Source organism: Ambystoma mexicanum, chromosome 5p (genome assembly GCF_040938575.1).
Source record: "Ambystoma mexicanum isolate Mex_15411 chromosome 5p, UKY_AmexF1_1, whole genome shotgun sequence".
Taxonomy (NCBI): Eukaryota; Metazoa; Chordata; class Amphibia; order Caudata; family Ambystomatidae; genus Ambystoma; species Ambystoma mexicanum.
In genome coordinates, this window is record NC_090930.1 from 1066571749 (window position 1) to 1066593666 (window position 21918).

General features: G+C 45.5%; 1 protein-coding gene across 2 annotated transcripts in view; it reads right to left on the reverse strand.

The window, feature by feature from the left end:
- ATXN1 (ataxin 1) overlaps positions 1–21918 on the reverse strand; it is a 1517977-nt gene that overhangs the window by 667837 nt on the left and 828222 nt on the right. The window lies entirely within an intron of this gene.

Consider the following 21918-nt stretch of genomic DNA (forward strand, 5'->3'; position numbering starts at 1 on the left):
ACTGCCCCTCAGCGAGGGATGCCATATCTACTTTGTTAATTTCATTTTAGACACTTTAATTGATGTAGTAGAACAGTCTATAAATTGATTGTTCGTCCACTCGGTTTGCACTATTTGTACCTATACTGAATGCAACCTAAACTATATTTCAAATATCTGTCATTTTCACTTTAGATTGACCAATTGTACACACTATGTAAGTTATTATGGGCTGTGATGACCTTTTAAGCTTTTGCATCAGGATTTAATCTAAATCCACTGAGAACATGGTGGGGTAACGCTCAGGGATGCCCAGCACCACGCTAAAACCAATAGAACATAATGTATTAGACAGCGTAACCGGAAGCTGCAGCGGCATTATAGGTTTTTAAAAGATTATCAGCAATGTGCTTTACGGTAGGGCTGAGGAAGAGGGTTATCCGGTCCCTTGCGCCTCATGCATCACGGCTGCTCTGGCAGCTCTGAGACCGAGGACCGGCGAATAGAATACATTTCCCTATAGGCCATGCAGCGATGATGTCATCATGTCTGCAACTCAACATCACGGCCAAATGCAGAAATAAGTAACTGTGTAACAGGATCTGAGCACGTCTCAACTTTCCTTCGGGAAAGAGCAACGCTTTGATCTAATTTCTACAGTTTGTTGGCTTTTGACCATGGCATGTTTTTTGCACTTCTGTCTTGCATTTGTTCGTCTGCTGTGACGTTTGGTGTTTGATTTCTGAGCAACTTGGTTTTGTTTGAACTGACCTTCGTTTTTTTTTAATTTATTTTTCTGTGGATTCTCCTGTTTGAATTTGATTTTGGAGTTGATTCTTTCGAACTTTCCCTAATATAGTTGGAAGAAGATTGAACACTGGATTTTGGTGGGCTTCTAAATTCTTGGATCTATTCTACTAGATTATCACCCTTGTGCCGTTTGAATCAGGTCCAATCAAACTTTCTTACAGGCTGCGTAAAGGGCGGTAAATCCCCATTCCATGGAGTCCAATAGGACTCCACGGGGGTGATTGCCACAATTACCGGGACCTGTAATATCTGTGCCGTTAATTCTGGCATTTTCTTTTGCTGGTAGGGGTCCGATTTACCTCCAGCCCTAGCTGGATGTAAATCAGTAACCCCGCCGGCAAACTTGTGTTTTGCCGATCCAGAAAAATTGCCAGTGACGGAATTAACTGCAATTTTACCAGCAAATTGTCCGGACCAGCAAACCTGTAATGAGCCCTTAAAAGCCGGATTATGATGACAGTATAAATATGTTGTGGAAGTCCGATATGCTCTTTGCTGTTATTTACTAGCATGCATTCGAAAGGTGGGTGAAGATGTGACAGGGAGTGGTTGTGATTTCCAAGGTAAAAATGGGTGGTATTATTTTTTCTCTGCTGTGAAAATGAATGTAGCACTCTTGCAGTGACAGTTTCATTTTCGAAAACGGTTACCCGAGCATGGGAAATAAGAAAACCTGTGCACTCGCCACTGCTCCCTGTGCGTGCACTGATTATATGTGTGCCCATTACAGCAGCTGTTCTCTCCCCTAGCCCCAGATTTGAACCTGAGGCCTGGATTTGAGGGACACTCAGTAGGACAGGACGGTGCCTTGTCAGCCCGGTGCCATCATGGTGACGAGTAGCATGCGCTTATGGGCATGGAGCCGGGAGCAGTATTGCTGGTAGCAGGCCCAGTAGACCACTTTCCGGCTGAATGGCACCTCCTGCGGTGCCGCTATGGCACTGCACATACAACTGTCAGCGATGGAATTGCCACCCTATAAGGCATGGACAGATCACAATGCCTACCCTTGATAACAAAATAACCTATTATTGAGGTGACCTTACTGTCAGGGAAAGCTGGTTTCGCAGGGCGGTCAAACTTGGATCCGCTGGTGACAGCTCGCATGGACCGCCCAATCAAAAACGGATAGAATGGATGGAATTCCAGGGCCTCTCTATCATGGTGCATATCACCCTCTACAGGATCGGAATGTCTCAACAAGCTTCGGGAAGTGTCTCAAAGAGCTCTCCAGGTGGTCCAGCCCCCAATTGCAAATTAAAATTCCCCAGCCAACCAATCCCTTACCAAAACGTTTTTCATAACTTCCAGCGGTATTACAGGTATGTTTTCTCCTGTGGCATTATTTTTTTTATTTTAATATTTTTTATTATTTAAGCTAATAAAGATAATACATATTTTAGCAAATTACTGACTTTGAGAGGAATTTGTGCCAAAATAGAAAGTGAACAGAAGTTGATAATATTAACCAGCGAAGAAATTAAACAATACCAAACTCATGCATTAAACAGATTGGATCTTGACACATATTTCAACTTGCATAATAGATGAAAGTAATATAAATTTAATATTAAATATAGTAACCAGTCTGCAAATAAGAGATTAGGGGAAATAAGAGTAGACACATGAGGAGACAAACAAATAGACAAACAGGAGATAGAGGGAAGGAAGGTAAGGGGGGAGGATGGGTATAATGCATTATTTGATCAAACGTTTCTCACCACTGTCATCAAAATACATAACAGGCATTTGAATTAGAAAAAGATCACCTAGCTAATAAATTAAGTATGAATATAGGAGTTCATGATCCATGAGCAGTTGCATTGAAACAATTAAGATAGCGGATGAAAAAATACCATTTAGCATTATATTTAGGAATATTATTGTGATTATTTGCCATGCACAGTTCCATTTTTTGAATATGACAATTGGAGTTCCACCATCCTTTGGTAGAACGATTGAAAATCTTTCCAGTTGGCTGTGATACATTTCAAAGCAATAGAGATGAATAAATCATATAGTCTAGTTGAGTCAGGAGAAATTTATGTTGTTACTGCTAGACTTCCTAAGAAAACATTAATAGAGGACAACGGAACGTCAACAGAAAAAATAATCATAATGAACTTCCAGATGTCCTGCCAAAATCTGAAGATATATGAGCATTCAAAGAACATGTGCGTGTATGAGGCGGGACACATGCCACATGACCAACATTTAGCATCGTGATTAGGGTTGGCCTTAGCTAATTTAGCTGGAGTAATAAATGCTCTATGGATGAAAAAAAATAATTGTGTTATGTTAGCTGAAACCGATAAGTGTTTGATTTTAGAAAACAAACGGAGCCAGATTTGATCCTCAAACCTACATCCTAAATCATTTTCCCAGTTAAGACGAATTCAGCAAACATCAAATGTTGAAGTGAGCATGTTATACATTTTTGAGGCTCTCACTTCACAGGTCATGGTGAGCTGTAATAATCTAAGGGCATTTGGAGAAAGCATCTCTTTAGAGAAGTGAACAAGTGCATCTAGGCAGGAGTTAATTAACCGATTGTAGTACTGAAAATCAGCTTTGGGAATGGCAAATTTGGATGATATTTGTTGAAAGGAAAGAAGGGAAGAACCATCCATAATGTGTTGGATGAATCTAATTCCTTTTTTAATCCATGCCTTGCGATTAAGGAACCTATTGTTAATAAGTATATTCTTGTTGTGCCATAGCAAAGGGGAAAGGTACTTATTGGGGGTTTTGTTATAGGGGAAGACAAAGGATTGTAGGGCTGTTACGGATGCTTTTATAGGGTCTAAGATGTTCATGGAGGTATGTTTGAAAATATATATGTGATCTGTAATGTCATATGGATGAACTGAGTGTTTTTCTAATGTGCACCAAGTGGGAGTATCGGAGATTTCAGGATCTGCGAACCAGTGGCAAGATTGCTATATGAGAAATGCGGAGTGATATATCTTAAAGTCTGGGAATGTTACACCACCCATTTCATACGGTGCATTAAGTTTGGTTAGGGCAATTCTTTTACTTTTTCTAGCTCCCCAAAGAAAGTTCAGTAGAATAGAATATATAGATTTGAAAAAGGAAAGAGATAGTGGAACAGAAAGAAGCTGAAGGTAGTATAGTACAATAGTGGACAACATAATCTTTATCGCATCCAATCTTCCCCACCAAGAGAGGTAAAGGGGGGGGACCATTTGGATGTTAGGTCTTTAAAGAGTGTCCAGTAATATCTTAGTGTTAAGCTTGATGGTATCAATAATTGTAGGGGCAAACCGAATACCCAAGTATTTAATGGAACTACTACACCATTTAAGGCCGAAAATGTCAATGTCATGTTTGAAGCAGTAGGGATTGAAGGGCATGATTTCTGATTTCTGTCTATTTAATTTGTATCCTGATACTTGACCAAACTGTGATAAAGCATTGAGAAGATTGGGTAGGTGATGTTTGGGGGTTTTAATTAGAATAAGGATGTCATCTGCATATGCTGCTATTTTGGTACATGAAGATCCTGCTTGAATCCCTAGGATATTTTTGTTAGATCTTATTAATTTCAATAACGGTTCCAATGAAAGAATATATAGTAACGGTGAAAAGGGGCAGCCCTGCCTTGTTCCCCTGAGCAATGGAAAGAAGGAGGATGTTTGGCCAATGAAATAGATTGAGGATTTGGGGGATGAACAAAGGTGTTTGACCAGTGATATGAATTTATCACCACATCCGTGCCAGCGAAGGGTTTGAAACATAAAGTTCCAATCAACACGGTCAAAAGCCTTTTCCACATCCAAAGCAATAGCAGCATAGCCTTGTCTATATTTTTTATCTTTGGCTGCTAAGTTAATGGCATTGAGTAGCAGTCTAGAGTTAGAGGATATGTTGCAACCTTTCACATATCCTGTTTGATCTGCCTTAACCAGAATTGTAAGTGACGATTCAATTCTATTAGCAAGTATTTTTGCAAAATATTTACTTTCGATAGTAATAAGGCAAATGGGTCTATAGTTACCAGGAAGTGTTGGGTCTTTGTCTGCTTTAGGGAATATAATAGGTAAAGCTTCTGAGAATGATCCAGAAGAAATGTTTTGGGCTATAAAGTGTGAGATTAGTGCTTTAAGTTTTGGGGTTAACACTTTAGATAAATTGATATAGAATTCTGTGGAAAGTCCATCAGGGCCGAGTGCTTTCCCTTTTCCAAGGCTGTGAATGGCCTTTGTTATCACTGAGGATGTTATATTATTATCAAGGTGGGAAAGGTCTGTTCGAGGATTTGATGTCCTACTGATATTATTAAGAAAGGAATCAATATTCACATTAGGAATAGAACATTCTGGGGTATAAAGATCAGTATAGAATTTTCTAAAACAATCCAGTATTTCTTCAGAGCGTTGATAAGATTTAACCTGACTATCCTTAATATGGGATATATGAAATTTTTCCTTTTTCGTTTTTATGTAGGAGGCAAGTATTTTGCCCACTTTATTTGATGTTTGATATATCTTAGTTTTGTATTTGGGTATTGTTCCGGCAGCCAGTTCTGTTATTTCTTTATTGATTATGAAACGTATCTTTATCACCTGCTGTAGGTTAGTGAAGCTAGAGTTTGAATAGTAGCGTTGCTCTGCTTGGGTAAGTTGGGAATAAAGGTCATGTAGGTGTTTTTCCTTAGTTTCTTGTTCCTACCAGAGAGGGCCATAATGTGACCTCTTAAAGGTGCTTTGAACGCATCCCAGTTTTTAGCAACAGAAGTATCACAGTCTTTATTATTAATGAAATATTGTTGGATAATTTTATGGATTCAGTAATCTGTGGATTTTGTAGGAGGAAATTATTAAGTTTCTATCTGCTAGCAGTTTTATTTACTTCTGTAAGGGAGAAGGATGTAATTACAGGGGCGTGATCTGATATAATAATATTAGAAATTTTAGAATCTACAATGGATCCGGAAAGGGTCTTAATTGCAAAAATATAATCCAGGCGTGATAGTGTATTGTGCAGAGTTGAATGGAAGGTGTAGTCTAACTGTGTAGGATGGGAAAGTCTCCATGTATCAATTAGTCCCGTTTCTGCTAGGCAATTTAAAAAGGACGTATGGGTTTTATTTGATTTAAACATGCAACTGGATTTTCGGTCTAAAAATGGATCAAGGACCTGGTTGACGTCTCCACACAATATCAAGTTAGAAATGTTCATTTTGAGTATCATTTGTTTGATTGAGATCCAAAAGGAGGGATCCAGTATGGTGGGACCGTAGATGTTAAGGATAGAGACTGGGGTAGAGTCAATTAAAAGTTTTACCCATATCCATCTACCATTGGTGTCAGCATCTTGATCTATAATTTTATAGGGTTGTTTTTTACTTATTAATATGGCAACTCCATTGTTTTGGCTATAGCCGGACTGGAAATAACCTCCTTTACCCAAAGGGATTTAAGCTTCATTGTCTCTTTGATGGATAAGTGGGTTTCTTGTAGACAAGCAACTGATGGCTTAAATTTGTTAAGGTGAGATATAATTTTGCATCTTTTGATGGGATTCCTACATCCTTTGATGTTCCATGTAATACACTTGAAAATCATTTAGACATATACATAATGATTCACTATGGCTGTAGTGAAAAACCAGAACCAGATTAATAATAATGTGGTTTGAAAAATATATACCCAAATTGAGAAACATAAGGATAACACATTGAGGAACAGGAAAGGGAGAAGGGAGTTTGGTCTCAAACTGATGAAGTTCGGGCCATGAAAAACAAGTAATTTTGGAGAGCAAACAGGACATAGGAGAAGGGCCTGGGAGGAAGGATGTAACAGAGATAGGTAGCACCAACTGAGTTGTCAAAAGGAGAGAGAACGACCAACAGTGGAAGAGGGACACCATAAAAGCATCCGCCTCAACCTATTGACGTAATATGATAATGATGCCATTAAGTAAATAATAAAGTAAAAGGAAGAAAACCTACAAATGTTTAGAGATCAATGACTCAAGTAACAGATGAAGTTGATGCACGTGCAGGAGAGGATGTATCCATGCCATCACTTTTTATGGATTGGATAAAGGCCCTTAGATCTGCTGGAACATCAAATACAGCTGTACGTCCTTCATGTGTCACCTTAAAGGAGCATGGATGGTATAATCCGTAACGTATATTAAGCTGCTTTAGAGCAGGACGAAAGGATAGGAAAACCTTTCTTCGCTGAGCTGTGGTTCTGGCCACATCCTGTGAGATGAATAGCTTGCTGCCATGCCAAATGAGGGATTTGCGCTCTTTAGCTGTGGATATAATAAGTTGTAGTTGAGAGTATTCCATTAGATAAAATATGAGAGTTCTGGGTAACGGACGAGAAGTACTAAATACTGTAGTTTGACCTATTCTATGAGCCCTCTGTATGTTAAATGTTGTTTCCAAGGGCAAATGTAGAATGGCTGGTAGGAATTTTTGTAGAAAAGCAACAGGGTCAGTACCTTCAGACCATTCTGGCAGACCTGATATACATAGGTTGTTGCGCCTGCTGCAATTTTCCAAATCTTCATTACGCCTTTGGAGGTCTTTGATGGATTTTTCTAGTTGTATAACTCTAGGGGATAAATCTTCAGTAACCCCTACTCTTTTTTTTCTAATTCCTCCATTCTGTTGTTAGCACCCATCCTTCTATCGTCTAATTGCTGTAGCTTAGCATTTGTAGGGCCAATAAAGGGTTTAAGTGCTCTAATTTCTGCAAGAATGGCTTCAATAGCAGGATCAGAGATGCCTAGTGGAGGTGGTGAGTCACTTTTAGGTCTTTTAAGATTCGTTGAAGAGGAGGTGGCATCCTTTGCTGAGGATGCATTTTTTTCATTTGCTTTGTTAGCAGCCATTGCTGACAGTTATTGGCAAAGATTTGTTGGAAGAGCGGCTGAAGCAAAGATATGAAAATAGGTGTATGCCAGGGCAATATACAACTAAAGTCCAGTTGTGTGAACACCTCTTCGCTCTCTATTTATTTATTTTCACTCATAGTCTGCAATTATTACATCCATATTATTTATACTGTCATACTCTAGAAATAGGAGCCTCAGATGAGCAGAGAATAATAAGGCACAGACTATGGATACTTGAAGGTGTGAAGAGATCCAAAATTTATTTTGGATATTTGGAATCCAGAAGCAGTCAGCCAACACAATGTATGGTAAGGAAGAGAGCAAGTTGACAGAGATATGAAGGATAAAACGTTGAGATGAGTGTTGGTAATAGTATAAGTGAGGAGGCAAGGTGGTTGGGAGTTATTGGTACATGCTAGGCATTTGTAGACTACTGTCTATTTCACTTTATCCCTTCAACTCCTTTACTTAATATATTGATATTGCTCCTTAAACTTTTATTTTTGAGCTGTTTCCCATCATTCCCCCTTTCCTCTTCCTCCTTCTTTTCCTCTCATCTTTTATTTATTTTTATTTTTTTCCCAGTCCTTACTTGTGCCTTCTCCTGTGGTTCTTCCTTCTTTTGTTGTTTTGATAAAGATTCAGTTCTTTTTTTTCCCTTCTTTATCCAATTAACAAAAGGTGGCGCCGTTCAGGATACAGGGCCCACGATACAAGGCCTAAGCAGGAACGTCACTTGGGATGCGACGCCGCACCTCTCCACACGAGGGGCGGCGCGTCTCCCTTTGATTCTTGGAGCCTGACGACGGGACGCGGCGCGGCTCAACTAGATGCTTTTTTTTTTTTAATCCGGACCGCAGCCGGGACTCCACCAACCTCGCGGAACACCTGCTCAGGACGGGACGTACTTAGAAAGGCAAGTTTTAATATAAAATAATGACTTAATGCATATTTGGTATTAATTTGAGGCGGAGCTGCACTCTCAGGCGGCCATCATTCCCGGCGCTCGGCCACGCCCCCTCCACTATGGTATTATAAAATGTAATCAATGTAAAAACATGTAAATGCCTGGTCTTAAGCGCAGCTTCTCATCAAATTTATACATTTAAATTAAGAAGCAGGTGCATGCGCCATCCAAATTTCTTGTCTATGTTTTACCAACCGCCAGAACATGTTTGGGCTCTTTTTCCATGAGCCGTAATATAAAAACGAAAGGCGTAAAAGCCTTGCGTAAGTCCTTTATGCATTTTGTTCACGCCATATCGCATTTGTAGTCTGTTTTATGATAGAGGGTGGGATAGATCACAATTTATGATTCCACCGCCCCCTTGCTCTCTGCCATACAAATATTACACCATTTGCGCCGGTGGTGGGAATCTGTCTACGCTATAGTGCAAACATAACAGATACCCGCCATTGGATTACGTGAAGACTCGAAAATGAGATCCGCTCTCTTTGAAAATTATGTTTCTTTAAAAATCCATTGCAGCATAATGATACAAAGTAAACAAACCATGTTTACCATGGTAATAATTGAAGCAACATTCTACATCTCTGTGAAAAATCCGAAGCACGGGTAGATGCATTTACAATGTGAAGGCACACCAAAAAAACAAAAGCAAAATGTGCACACAACACATGCGCGCACTCACACACACACACTTTGACAATGTATTATTATTGTGGTGTAATGACTCCTATATTATGCTGGCACTGTCATCGCTTGAGGTTCTGTTAGCAATTCTGTGTACATTCTAAATAACTCATAATTTGGTATTGAATGCTCAGCTTTAGAACATGCTAATGAGAATAGGCCAATAGACGAGTAGGTCTTAAAAACACGCTTCTAACGTAGGGCTGGTTCACACCGCTGAACGCTCACAGACACATCTGATTAGAGCTGGCGGCGCCATGCTTCGGAGCAAAAGCATTTACATATTAATAAGTGGTAGACATTACACATCTCCAAGACCCATCGTCCAATGGGATATATGGATAGGGAGGGGTAGCGGCGGGGACGAGGTCTCTCCGCAGTAGGTTGATGGGATAATGAAGCGTTTCAGAATCATCACATTCAAGCAGGATACCTGCTGCTGTAGACCAATGGCACCCCCTGGGAGAACAGATGCATAACACTTGCTAACAGGCATTTTAAAGCTACGGGTATGGAGTCCTTGCTTGGCCAAAGTTCTTATGGTGACTTTGTGGACCATGCCGCACGAGCATACGCGTTGGAACAGTAACTTCATGAAATGATTAAACAGTTGTTTCATGTCTCAATTTCACAACTTCCTCCAGGTGAAACAGAATTCATTTTGAGCAGGTATACTTTGAACGGGTCCATACTTGAGCCGGCATGGTCATTCACCGCGTGCGCAGACCCCATCTATCGAGAACCAAAAGAATAAGATAAAAGGGTTCTTTCTGCCTTCTCCCGAACACCACACTCCCACCTCCGGCCTCCACAGCTCCCACCCCCATATCTCCCACCCCCTCTTACACATATATACTTTTTCATCCCGACAAAGTCGTTTTCTCTAAGTAAAGTACCACGATGTCATTTACTTCGATAAAACGACTAAGACGAATCTTCAGCAATATTTTCGTGACATTACCGTTTATCTCGAATTTCTGAGAAAGCAGTCTGCTTTTTCAAAATCTAAGTTTTAGGTCATATCCATAGCATTCTACTTTGAATGAACGTCATAAAATATACGTGAATCCAACCGTCACCATACTGTTACAGTTTAAGTCCATTGTTTCTTATTTTTTTAAACCCACTGCCTGGATTTGTACACTACTAATCCAGGTCTGGTGTAAATCATCCAGTGGTGTTTGCGCTCCCTGCGATGCGAACATGAATCCCCACTGGGAGTCCCGATGTACAGGTTTTCCCCTCGGGATTCCCCCTATAGCTTTGACGATCCTGGATGAAACTTTACTTTTGTTGGGCATGGTTTCATGCACTTTCATACACCAGTGACAAAGTTATATGCCTACCAAAATCGCCTCTGTGATATACATGTATATTTAAAAGATAATTTGGGATTAGGGCGTGTGTGTGTGTGTGTGCGTGTCGGAGCGTGATGGTTCAGTGAGCCAAACATTGGGGCATCAATTCACTAATTTGAATCATATTACAGAAGTTGAAAGCATGAGGTACGTGTATGAAGCACTCTATACAAAAAGGTGCTGTTTTATTATTAACACTGTCAACCCAATTTTAACTTGTGTTCTAAAGCTGAACAAATCCAGTGGTCGAATTGGGCGGAAGCGGTGCTCATCTACGTTTTAAAAAGTTATGCTGTTACTACACTTTTATTTAAAAGAAAAAACTCTTCCGGAATGATTTAGTTTTAAATGAAAAGTAAGTGTAGGAAGAAGTTGAAACTTGCACTTCCGTGCACGGCACTGAGCATTCCCTGAAACAGCAAGTCTGTTTGTGGGTTAGGATTGTGCGTGGGAGCGGGCGTGGCAGTGGGGCTTGTGGGGGGCGGGGCAGGCCAGCAGGGAACATAGTTCCACCACTTCTTTTCGTACACATTGACCACTGACTAAGTCTGTCAGAGGGCGGCCTCAGATTTCGTTCAGGAAGCTGATTTGGTTCTGAAGCCGCTTCCTAAGCCTGCGCCGTCTTGCTTACGTAGTGATTTCCTGCGAAGTGCTTGGTTTGGGAGCGGAATGTTTTGTTTCTTCACGGAATGTATGTAAAAGAATGCGCAACAGAATACTAAAAAGCCCACTTCAGGGAATGCGGCTCAGTGAAAAGTAAAAAAAAAAAAAAAATGCTTTGTGCAAACAAGAGTGGGTTCAAAAACCCGAAAGCCCATTCAGGCATATGTGCAGTTTCTCCCGCCACAGTCCTAGCAGGGACGACATTTCATCAAAATGCCAGGCGTAGCGGAAGTGACATCACACGACCTTTGACCTCTGATGATATCACAGGAAGTGATTAAGTAACAGGTCAGAGTGGGCACTGCTAAGAAAGTTGGATTCTGATTATTGATTATCTTTATGATAATCAGTGTGAACTTAGGGTGCATACCCTATGGAACATGCCTCCGCACGGGGCATTGTAAATAGTGGTAGAGCTGTGGACCTTGGCTGAAAAAGCCAGTGGTGAGAGTTGCACACCCCTGGCGAAAACGCTAGAATAACATTATGTTAAAGTGTTCCTTTGATGATTATGGGGTTACATTCATTCTAGAGAAAGAACAAAACTAAACGATGGTTGAGGCAGAGACAAAATCTGTATTTGCACATAGCTCTCAACTCACACGCTTTTGGCGGGTGTCACCCGCCTTTTAAAGGGCTGACTCACCCGCCAAGCCTCCTGCACGCCCATGCATTCCAATGGGCGTCTCACCCGCCAAAAACAAAATCGGGTGGTTTCACCCGCCTTTGCAACACAAATGGTTGAGAGCTATGTTTGCATAAATCCAGTGTGGCCATTAAACAGCAGCCTGTGCCAATGTGCTACAAATGCCAATGCATTTCGGATCAAAATCCTAGCTGGCTAGGTGACTGATAATGGTTGCTCACTCACGATGTGAGTGTGCCTCTAATGCAATAATGATCGCTTCAGTGAACTCAAAAACAGCAACTGCTCCTCGAGCATATCTCAAAAAGCCGCTCTGGTCTCTGCTGGTGTGCCGAGCTCTCACAGGAAGTGATGTTATATGACCCCGCCCCAAGTGACAGCACGGGAAATGATGGCACGTGACTTTTCAACCCTTGACAAAACAGGAAGTGGCATCACATAGCATTGTTCCTCAGTACACTAAGAACAATATGGTTATTATATCACTGGAATATGTTATACATTTCATACAAGAATGGAACACCATATGTAGCGTTAATATCAGTATGTATAGGCCCATATTACCAAATGACTGTGAATGTAAGCAGACGTTCAACACAACCTGGACTATAGTACATCACTCGAGCTATATTGTAAACAGACAGAGCATCTCAACGAGGCCTAAACTCCAAAGCACAGACATCCAGTGCCTGCCAAGTGTCTGGCCACAGACTGGAAACTGCAACTGACCAACACAAGTCCAACCAGAAGATAGTCAGAGGCTGTACACTTGCTTTTACACTTGGACAATACGCACAGAAATCTTCTTGTCAATAGTGCTCTTTGAACCACTGCACAGCAACCCACTACCACCAGTCACCCAGAGCCTAAATATCCCCCAACCATGTTCCCCACAGGCACACCACCATTCACTGCGAGTCACTAAGGACTCTATATCAGCAGCTTTAAATGTCTGGTACCCACTACTGCCCTCCAACACCTTACACCTCCAATGCCGTGCTCCAACACCTTCATGTTTACACAGTGCCACCAACCAGCAACTTAAGTCTCCAGCATTCTCCAACACCATCAACGTCAAGCAAACTAGCAACTTAAGTCTCCAGTACCCTCCTTCAACACCCCAACAGTGTGCGTCTCAATTACCCTCCTCAAACAACTTATATCTGCATTCAATGCATTTTAACTCTCTTACAACACATAAGGGCCTCATAATAAGCATGGCTATCCGGGAACTACGGTACCGGTAAGCATGCCGGTACCGTAGTTCCTGGACCGCCATACTACGAGCTGTGCTCACAGGTGCCTGTCAGCACGCCAGGCCTGGCCTGGTGGGCAGAGCGTTACCCGCGAGCGCAGCATGACAGATGCACGGGCACCGTCGAATGCACAGGCACCGTCGAATGCAAGAATTACTGGGTCCGGCAATTTTGGAATTACCTGGTAATTCCTCATTGACTAGTGCCGGAAAAAATGCAACTCCAGCGGCAGCCGTGCCTGTTTTACAGGCACGGCTACCGTCAGGGTTATAATGAGGCCCATAATGTCTCAAACATTCTCTCCCAACACCTGTAAGTCACTAGTACATCTTAAGTCTCCAGTACCAGCCTCCACAATATTGAACCTCAAGCACACACCTCGAACCCAGAGCTGTGCCAGTGGTTATGAATGATTTGAAACTTTCCATCCATCGCCGTTCTGTTTTGCTTATTTGGTAAGTAACCCACAGTTTTTTTTTGAGATGAGAGAAAGATGGGAAGGTCACAGTAATTGCAGTTTTTTTTTTTTTTAAATGTAAACAGCAGCAGCAGCTCCACGACATCACCTCTAGAAAAAGCCCATTTTATTATTTTCATTGGTCCTCTATACGTTGCTTAATGCCAGCTTCCTCCAGCTTTTAAGCACTGGAACAGAAATTGAACCCCATGTATTCTCTTGTTCCCAAAGCAAGTGCATTGCCCCTGAGCTATAACTCCAAATATATATTTATTTTGCTTGAGGAAGCAACAGATGGTTTAGTTCAAAAGCGGAGGGCAACTTCATGTAAATTAACTATCTCACCTTGCGTCTATCTACAGTGTGCCTGTGATGCAGGTCTGGCAGATCTGAGTCAGGTCACACAGTGCCCAGGCAGGATTGGTGGCAGAAGCCACTAGGGCACACCCCTCTCATCACAGGCCCAGCGGCTCACTGGATGTGCAAAGCAGACAGCAAGAAACACTGATGAGATTTGCGTTCATGTTGTGCTGCCACTGCGGACTGCAGGCTGATCTTACCCATTCCCAGCTAGCTAGACCTAACCCTCATAGCCTCCCTGTTGCTACAGTACAGCCCCCTTCAAAACCCAACCATTCAGGCATTCTTCACTAATGGACTGCCAACCTGTTAGTGATGGCGGCTTCATGGCTTTTCCTGCATCCCTGGAATTTATCAAACAAACGAGATCTAGATTCCAGATGAAAAAAAGCTGTGGCACATTTTGCTGCATTTACAACCGCCTTTTGTAGGTGCAACACAGATATCTGCACTTGGCATCCCTGGTTTATCCAGTGGTAGCAAGGACAGGTCTAGAGAAAGCAGAGGGGGAGCCAGGGGTAGCAAGTGCTACCCCTGGCAACCCCTTAATCACGTCCTGGAGCCATAGCAATCCGACCGCGTATGCTCCTGCAGGATAACTATTGAATGGGACCCAGATGTTCCGCTCCAGGGATTACCCAGATCGATTGAGGACCAAACTGCAACCCATACACAAATGTCCGATTCTTCTTCTCATAAGGATCTTGTCAGAATCTTATAATCCTACCTCAAACTTGGAAGAATTCATAAGTATTTCAGTGCCATATAAGTTCTTATAAAGTTCTTATTATTGTTCCCCAAATTCCAACCGTTTCTCGTAGGCTACTTATAAGAATCTTTTCAGGCATTTTTGTATGGGAAAGTTCAGCATTATTAAAACTTCGTTTCACACAAAAAAACAGAAGTATATCAGGGACTCATCTGATGTACACTTGGGGTACACAGCTGCTTATGTACCAAGCAACAAACAAAAAGGGGGGGGGGGGCAGAATGGTTGGGCTACACAGTTGCTTCTGTACCAAGCAACAAACAAAAAGGGGGTCCTCAAAACAGTAATGTAGACAGTATATGTTATTTTATGGTTAGCCACTAGTCCAATAAGTTTAACGAACTTAATGCTCATTCATGTGAACCAATAGATCATATTTTTTTATTTCATATTGATCATCATTTTAAAAATAAAATAAAATGGTGCTACATAGAAAATTAGAACATAGCCATATGTGTAAACATATAAACATGTGCAAACCTTCCCAACCATCCACCATACAATCACAGCCAAATATTCTACCATCTGTTCACCTCATTCACTCCACATCGCGTCACAACCAACCTCCCAGACAAAGTGCATGTGCATTGTAAACTTGTAAACACATAAAATGCCAGAAATAGGTTTCCGGCTGGTACCAGCCTTTTATCCACTGTGCGCCACTACTCATAGCACGTGGCGTTAACGTAAATTGACACCTACATTCAAGCATAGTACAACCCAACCAATATCAATAACGACACAAACAGTGTAAGTCCATATTGAATCGCCAAATGTTAGCAAACGCAGAGCGAAACATGCGCCACGCACGGTCTGTTAGCTCAATGCTTGTCAGGCGTCAATGGTCAATGCGGAGCTATGGCTACCAAAATGGGGCTGCTGTCTGCAAAGGGATGGCGATTTAGGGATTGCTTCTTTCGTCGCCGGCCCCTCATTGTGCCTTTGTGCGCCTTTAGGGTGAGATTCACTTAGTTGCAAACATAAGGGGCTACACTAAAAAATGCCCATCCTCGCCACAAAAGGGCAAAAACTGCCCAAATAAAGGCGTGTGGAAACCCAAAGGAAGAGTGACAACTCTAGAAAGGTGGGGCGTGCTTGGGGAATGCCATCGATGTGGCTCTCCAGTTGATCGAGTAGTTGCGACCACTATGAACCGTTGACTTTCAAAGCAAGCCACTCTGCAGTGGGCCGATATCATACTTCCTGGAGCAAGGTATGCTGGGAAAAACAAGGTGATTGATGCAAAGCATTCTACAGTAGCCTTCGTAGAGTGGGAGTACTCTTCCAGCATGAGAAATAGCAATGCCATATCATCCGCGACGTAAGAAATTGGCTGGCGGAAGAAGTCTGGCCCGGAGGCTCCTTAGGAAGGACGTGTGTGAGTTAGTTGCTATCACTAGCGTAGAACGTTAGAATAGAACATTGACAGGGATCAGACTGTAAAACAGGTGTCTCATGCACAGGCGCCTAAATGGCAGTAACGCAGAGGTCCATTATGTGGTTGCGCTCGCTGACTTGCTTATTCCGATGCTGAAACTATATTGACCTGATGTGGGAGAGGCACGGTCCAAAGCCTGGATCAACAGGGGAAAGATGACTGGTCCATGTTTCATTTGCCAAATCACACAAAGGGGTCAACGTTGAGGACAGCCAGGTCAGTCTAGCTTGCAGGTTTCACTGCCTGGTGCTACATATCATGTTCCTCTTAAGCTCTGTCTTTGCTGTCACACGCTATCTAACTACTACATTTAGGTAACTTGCAGATGCGTGTGGGGTCCCTGGTGGAAAATACATTTCATGGCCGGCCCTCTGCTACTTGAGTCGCATTAAAAAAACACACAAACACCTCTGGAAATGTAAATATAAATGGCAAATGGAGTATGTTAATCATTTGACGCTCCATGTAATACATTTCCTTTTTAAAAACATTGTAAACAAAGAACCTGTGGAAAAACACCAGACCTCCATTTTGAGAAGACCACAACTTAACTTATTGGCTATTTGTTTCCAAATGGCTGGGAGAAAATGGACTAAACCCAAGGAGATTGCTGAAACGACAGGTCACCCCTCAGTTGAGACAAGCTAATGGTGCAGGCTACACATAGCCTGTTTTGCCTCCCAAAGCTTGGACGAGAACAGATGGGACCCTCATGTCACTAGGACTACTACTCACACCCGTCTGTGTCTGCCCCCTGGAAAAGGGCTGGCCTAAGTCAGTGGTGTGCTCTGCCTTAGACCCCTCGCCTTTGTTCTGTACTCAAACGCATCCATTAAAAGAAGGACCTTCCGCCTGTTGATGGCCCAGGATCTGCCGCGTTTTGTAGCTGAGAGAACGAAAAGCAGAGGTGAGGCTGCCGTCTGTCTCGGGTTGTCTGTGGGCCCTCTTGCAGCTAAGCCGTTGGGAGCCACAATTAAAATAAAAGGAGGGTTCAGTTCCTTGATGATCGGGCTCTCTCGGTAGTCCATGTGCCATGCTTGACATCCTGGCACCCTGCTGCTTCTTATGTGCTAAAAAAAGGGATCTGCAGAACTGTTGGGTTTAGGAGGGAGAACCTGCTAAGGAGCTGGACCATTGGCTGCTCGTTGCTCCGGCCCCTGCTTCTAATATGAAGCGCACTGTCTCGTCCTTGATAACCCCCCTGTGGAGCCGCCACTCGGGGTAACCCCCGTGATGGCCATGGACTACTGTGACTTGTGCTTCCTGCACCCACCAACTAAATAATATACTACCCCCTGTATTACACAGTCCATGCAGTGAGCACCGCGCAAGTGAAGGCCTCACTGTCCCCAGTGATCCAGGGACAAAAAATGGTTCCATGTTCTTTCATCGTCAGGCTTTCCCAACGCCTGCTGTTTCAACGTGGAAAGGGAAAGGACAACGATAACTTTCTTTGTTCTTTTTTTAGGGGGTTCGAACGCCCAAACCCCCTTTGATCCACCCCTATTCCCGACCCCAACCCCTTATCTGCCCTTGCCCACCCCCGAACAAAGAATTTGATGAAAAGTTTATTCTTTCCACGTTTAAAAGCCTGGCGTTAGAAAGCCTGGTGATAAAAGAACGCTGTACCCGAAAAACGACCTTCAGGTTGAATAGTGGGTCCCCCATACCCTGGCAATCCTGTACTTGTTATTAAACAAAAGAAAAGACTGCATCAGGCTCCAGCCGCCTCAGCGCTGCTTGGGGTGTCCAGCCACAGCAATGGCTCATTGGCGTAGAGGAAAGAAAAGTTTGGCTAGATCCCATGGAGAGCTCCTGCACTCTAGCCTTGCGATGATCGATTAAGACGGGATGCGGTAAAAGAAGAAACTCATTGGCGGCGCTGGCGCAGGCAAAAGAAAATTAGGTTCCTGCATGCGACAGGGCCCGCAACCTGCACGAGTGCTTGCATGCTCCTAAAAGAAAGAACCGAGCCCTTCTCAAGATGGCTCACCAGCTCTGAACACCAAGAAGCAAGTCACCACCAGCCTGTTGGGCTCTTTGCAGGTGAGGGGAGGATATGATTATAGAAAGATAAAAGAAGTAAAAAGACTAACAGGGTAATTCATAGAATTTCGCAGAAAAGTGTCGCAAGCGGCTGGCGCAGAGTGTCCGCGTGCGATTGTCTGCGCCAGGCACGTGCGCTAAAACCGATTTCCGCGCACAGCGTATTCATGGATTTTAGGCTCCCAAACCAGCCGTGGCGCAGAGTATCGCAGCGACCCTGCAGCAGCGCCAGTAACGCCCCCAAGAAGCCCTCGCGCAAGGAAAAGCCATCAAAATCGCTAAATCATCGCAAAGGGCTGCGCTAACCCTGGACCAGTTTACAGGGCTGCCAAACAAGGAACGCAAAGCGGGTAACGTTCATATCAGGGGTACGCGGGAAGTTTTACACGCGATTAGCCAGGGTACGTGTATTACAGGGGTACGCGGGAAGTTTAACACGCGATTGGCCAGGGTACGTGTATTAGAGGGGTACGCGTGAAGTTTTACACGCGATTAGGCAGGGCACGTGTATTACAGGGGTACGCGGGAATTATCACACGCGATTTTGCTGGGTAGGTGTATTACAGGGGTACACGGGAAGTTTTACACGCGATTTGGCTGGGTACGTGTATTACAGGGGTGCGCTGGAATTATCACACGCGATTTGGCCAGGTACGTGTATTACAGGGGTGCGCGGGAATTATCACACGCGATTTGGCTGGGTACGTGTATTACAGGGGTGCGCGGGAATTATCACACGCGATTTGGCTGGGTACGTGTATTACAGGGTGCGCGGGAAGTTACACACGCGATTTGGCTGGTTACGTGTATTACAGGGGTGCGTGGGAAGTTACACACGCGATTAGGCTGGGTGGGTCCTCACAGGTGTTCCCTGTACACCCTCCACGGCCCCTGCAGGCAGCCCACAAAACAGGGGACTACCCTGCACACCTGCTCATGTCCCCCTGCACCCCCACCCCCCAGCCACCAGGGGCAGCCTCCACCAGGCCCCCACTCATGTCTCCCACCACCCCCAGCCCCCAGCCACCAGGGTCACCCTCCACCAGGCCCCCACTCATGTCTCCCACCACCCCCACACCCCAGCAGTGCAGGGTCACCCTCCACCAGGCCCCCACTCATGTCACCCACCACCCCCACACCCCAGCAGTGCAGGGTCACCCTCCACCAGGCCCCCACTCATGTCACCCACCACCCCCACCCCCCAGCCACCAGGGGCACCCTCCACCAGGCCCCCACTCATGTCTCCCACCACCCCCACCCCCCAGCCACCAGGGGCACCCTCCACCAGGCCCCCACTCATGTCTCCCACCACCCCCACACCCCAGCAGTGCAGGGTCACCCTCCACCAGGCCCCCACCCATGTCTCCCACCACCCCCACCCCGCAGCAGTGCAGGGGCAGCCCCCACCAATGGCCCCTATCACCCCCACCCCCCCAGTCACCAGGGGCACCCTCCACCAGGCCCCCACTCATGTCTCCCACCACCCCCACCCCCCAGCCACCAGGGTCACCCTCCACCAGGCCCCCACTCATGTCTCCCACCACCCCCACACCCCAGCAGTGCAGGGTCACCCTCCACCAGGCCCCCACTCATGTCACCCACCACCCCCACACCCCAGCAGTGCAGGGTCACCCTCCACCAGGCCCCCACTCATGTCACCCACCACCCCCACCCCCCAGCCACCAGGGGCACCCTCCACCAGGCCCCCACTCATGTCTCCCACCACCCCCAAACCCCAGCAGTGCAGGGTCACCCTCCACCAGGCCCCCACTCATGTCACCCACCACCCCCACCCCCCAGCCACCAGGGGCACCCTCCACCAGGCCCCCACTCATGTCTCCCACCACCCCCACCCCCCAGCCACCAGGGGCACCCTCCACCAGGCCCCCACTCATGTCTCCCACCACCCCCACCCCCCAGCCACCAGGGTCACCCTCCACCAGGCCCCCACCCATGTCTCCCACCACCCCCACCCCCCAGCCACCAGGGTCACCCTCCACCAGGCCCCCACTCATGTCACCCACCACCCCCACCCCCCAGCCACCAGGGGCAGCCTCCACCAGGCCCCCACTCATGTCTCCCACCACCCCCACCCCCCAGCCACCAGGGGCACCCTCCACCAGGCCCCCACTCATGTCTCCCACCACCCCCACCCCCAGCAGTGCAGGGGCAGCAGGCAGTCAGGCAGCAGCAGGTGGGAGTGCTCGGGCTCTGGGGGGCAGTAGTTCGGCCTTCCGGGCAGGAGCGTGGTATTCCGTGTGCGTACGCGTGGCCAGCTTGGTAGGGAGTGATTTTGCACGTGAAAATCCTGCACGTCAGCGTGAAAACTGAGGAAAGGCCCTCAGCGCGTAAGCGCGTCTGTGACGTGACCCGCACAGGTGTTTCCCACACAGCACGTGATGACAGAGCACACGTGGAAAGACTGCACGTCAGAGTGTAATTGCGTGTGATTGGTGGAAATGGCCCTACACGCAGAAGTGACAAAGCGTGTGATTGGTGGAAATGGCCCTACACGCAGAAGTGACAAAGCGTGTGATTGGTGGAAATGGCCCTACACGCAGAAGTGACAAAGCGTGTAATTGGTGGAAATGGCCCTACACGCAGAAGTGACAAAGCATGGAATAGGTGGAAATGGCCCTAGCGCGTACACGCCGCGTAAGTGACGCTGGACGTGTGGGCCTGTATAAAAGGTACGTGTAGAACACCATTTCCTTGTACGTGCTTTTCGTGGAGAGCGAGTGGGTGAATTCTGTACTTCTTGTCGTTTCACACGCGATTTACTTCACGGCGTTTCAAGTTCGTATTCCCTGTTACCTCTGACAGCTTTTTCTCTTTTTTCTCTTTTACTGGTTTACCTGGGCCTGTTCCCTCAAACAGTGTTCCCTTCTACTGTTGTCCTGTCTCCTCAGACAGCGGACAAATCTTCTTTTGGCGGGGGTGTTGCCAACCAAACGTGCTCCTTTTACACGCTCGTTTACCAGGCAGACGGTGAGTCACGCACGTATCTAACATCTGTGCTTGCCCCGTGTGTAGCCTACCCCTTCAGAGGTCATTCTAGGCTGCGTGTGACACGCATACTTTCATTCTTGTGTTACTGGGTGCCACAGCGTAGTGCAGGTTTTTCTTTCTGCACACGTGGTCTAGGAGGGGTTGCGTGCACGTCATCTCCCTTTTTTGGGCCTCCTGTGCGTTGCGTGACCCGTCATCTTTCCCCAGGGGTTACATTCAGCCTTGCTAGAGCACTAGGGTACAATTACCATCTGGTACCCAACCCCTTTGACCCCCAATTGCCCAGGACAATAGTCTACATCCACTCCCATACGCACATTAACATCAGTGCCATGGCTGGGAGGCGAGGATTCCGTAAGGGTGGCAAAGGTGGAAGAGCCACAAGTGGTGGCCGTGGTGGATCCGGTAGGGGACGTGGTCGTAACTTGCAGGGTGAGCCTGTCCCCCCATGTGTGGAGGACCAGTCACGGGCACCCACAATCCCCCCCCTTCCCCCCCTCCCATTGAGGCTGATGTGGCTGACAACATCCATGCTCAGCCCTTGTTGGACCAGCCCATTGTGGCACCAGACCTGGCTGACTCCATGGCTGACTTCCAGGT